Consider the following 2,924-nt stretch of genomic DNA (forward strand, 5'->3'; position numbering starts at 1 on the left):
TCTTTGTTACTGGCTTCCTGTTGCCATGTGTAGGGTTTTAGTGTGGGTAAAATAAGATGCACTTATTTCCACACCAAAGCAAGTGACTGCATTAATTACAATTATTAAAACCAACCTTTGAATGATTCGTCCAGCGATATAATCTCAGAGTCAGCATAATAATTCTAATAAATTGTTTAACTCTTGGTGATCAGTCAAGAGTGTTTTATAAAGTTAAGGGAATTAACTTAGAGCTCAGGTAACTAAAGATCACATACGTAAAGTGACTGGATGTAAGCTATAGAAAACACAGGAAACAACTGTATACACACACACACACAACATTTATTACTAACTAAACAAACAAACAAATAACAACAACAAACATAGAATATAAAATACAAACAATGATGAAAATGCTGGTTGAGAATATGAATGTGAAAACCTGATGTGGAACAGAGTGGTGGTCTGGAGACTTAAAAATCTTTTCACCCGAAGCAGCAGATAATCTGTTAAATTTGGAATATTGGTCAGAAGGCCAATTGTAATCATAAAACACCCGTTTAGAGACAGAAGCTTGATACTTGCAGTTCCTTGGCGGGTGCAGCAGCGTCTGGGAGACGAGGCCTTCAGCTTGAGTTGGATCAGGGTGTGGCAGTTGGAGTCGCTACATTGGACCAAAGTGAGCAGCTCTACGGCAGTTTGAAGAAGCCGCCAGAGAAAAGTCTAGAGAAAGCCTGATGGAGAGAGCCACTGCTTTTCGGGTGAAGAGGCTTAATGGTACAACTACTGACCAATCAGAGCGAGCTCCGCTCCCAGAGGGGCTGTTAGATATGACACCCCAGCATCACCGGGAGGTCGTGAGGTGGTCAGAGTTCTGCTCTGAAAGTAACAATGTTCCTTCAGAACTATATGTACTTTCAATTATACAAAGTTAAGCTTGTTGGAAATGGAGGTGTCACATGTAGAGCTTCATGGGGAGTCTAAACATGATAAATCTGTCTCTGACGGTTACAGAGATAATACAATGCTTAGGATATGGTTATATAACAAGCTGATCAATTAAAGAAGGACTTATCCAACTGTAATTAAGCTTTGGAGTATTTATCAAGATATGATATATCATAACATTTAACGATTAAACTTAACACAAGATAATAAGAAGGCACATCTTCTGGTGCTGTGTCTTATTGTTCATCCATGACTTCAGTTGTTGAGTTGCTGCATGCCACAGGACATGAGGGGTCAGCAGAGCAATACGTTAAGGGACACTTCATTGCACCCGGCCATTTGGACCATCTGTTAAGGTCTGCATGGTTGAATGTTTTTCTTTGTCTTCCCCCAAAAGCTTCTACCAAAGTTAGATCCTCTGAAGCTCTGATAGGTGATGAGGGAATTCCTAAGGGATCTCTGCTTCCTCACTCCTCCGAGTCTGCAGAGCTGATTTACATGGACCTGTGACCTGCAGGACAGCTCCGTCTTTTTTATGGCATGTGACTGGATGCTGGAAAGTTTTTTCAATCCTTTTGGGCATCTGTGTCTGTCCATATCCTACACATGTTTTGATGAATTAATGGTTAGAGAGGTCAGGTTCTAGTCATCAATACACACACTAATGTCACCGAGGGAAGCATCCTGTGCAGGCATGTAGGACTTCCTAAAGACGGTGTGTTTTCATATCAGATTGAACACTGTTCAGCTGCTATCAGGAAGAGTGTAGCTGATGAACAAAAGCTCTCTAAACTGATACGTCATTTCCTTAAATTTAAAAAATAGATAAACAAATCCATAAACACAACAGCTTTAGGAATACATTTAAATGTACCGTCGGTGTTGTACATTAATATACATTCTAATGTATGTGCTTACGTCTGTCGAGGGGCCGTGTACTGACTGGTGGGGACATAAGAGTTGGAAATAAAACTAATCTTTAATTATCTCTAATTATAAATGACTACAAAGCCGCTTCTCCTGTTCTACTCTCTCAAAGTTAAACGGTTTGCAGTAAGGTGCCATTTACATGCACAGTGCTGCAACATACTGAGAGCAGTTGGTCTGGATCAGCTAACGGGTGACAGGAGCACAGAAGTCCTGTTGAATTAATGCAACTCAGATATCAATGGTTATTGATTAGTTAGACAGTTAACTTACACAGATTACAGCCTGAAGCAGTATGCAGGCCACCACATGTTCCCCCCATTCCTAATTATTCTAGTTTATCAGTTTGATGCTAATTGGAAGCCAAGGGCGTAGAACTCATTTCCAAATTAGTTCTTTCATTAACTTGTCGCCTTTCATTTACTCCGTGTGGTAGAAAGAAAATCACAGAGCTGCAGTAGTGATGAAAGTTTGCTGTACCTGCACTGTCCTGCTGTGACTAAATGAAAAGTAACCCAGAACAGAGTTGACTGACACCGCTGAACTCCCACTGCCCCTGGGAGCATAGATAACTAAATTGGCTCCTGTAGCTCCGGCTAAATGTGTATTATTCCATTATATCGGTCCTGTTCTTTTCTCTGTTGCCTGCTTTCTCCCTTTATCTGTTCTTCTGTGTTCCTCCTCCTCTTTGCTCTTTTATCTGTCTATCTGACTCAGGGGAAGGAACTGACCCTTACCTTACTCCTGCCTCCACTAATCCACTAACTACATGTGTCTGTGTGGGAGTGTGTGCGGCCGTGAATGTGGATGTAACCGCACAACCTTTTAACTGGGTGCAGGTCTGCTGCTTTCACTCCTTTGAACTGATAACTTTAGGTGTTTTCCTAACTTTTCCTGCATTGCTATCATGACATTTGTGGCATTGTATAAAAAGTCTCCACAGCTATGAGACAGAATGAAATCTGATTTCCTCCTCAGAATGAACTGCAACAATTCAGGCGACACAATGTTTTTGTTCATCTAAATCCATTATCAGATCAAAATGATACCTTTTCTGACTAAGAATG

Source organism: Stegastes partitus, unplaced genomic scaffold, assembly GCF_000690725.1.
Source record: "Stegastes partitus isolate 25-593 unplaced genomic scaffold, Stegastes_partitus-1.0.2 Scaffold1128, whole genome shotgun sequence".
NCBI classification, from domain to species: domain Eukaryota; kingdom Metazoa; phylum Chordata; class Actinopteri; family Pomacentridae; genus Stegastes; species Stegastes partitus.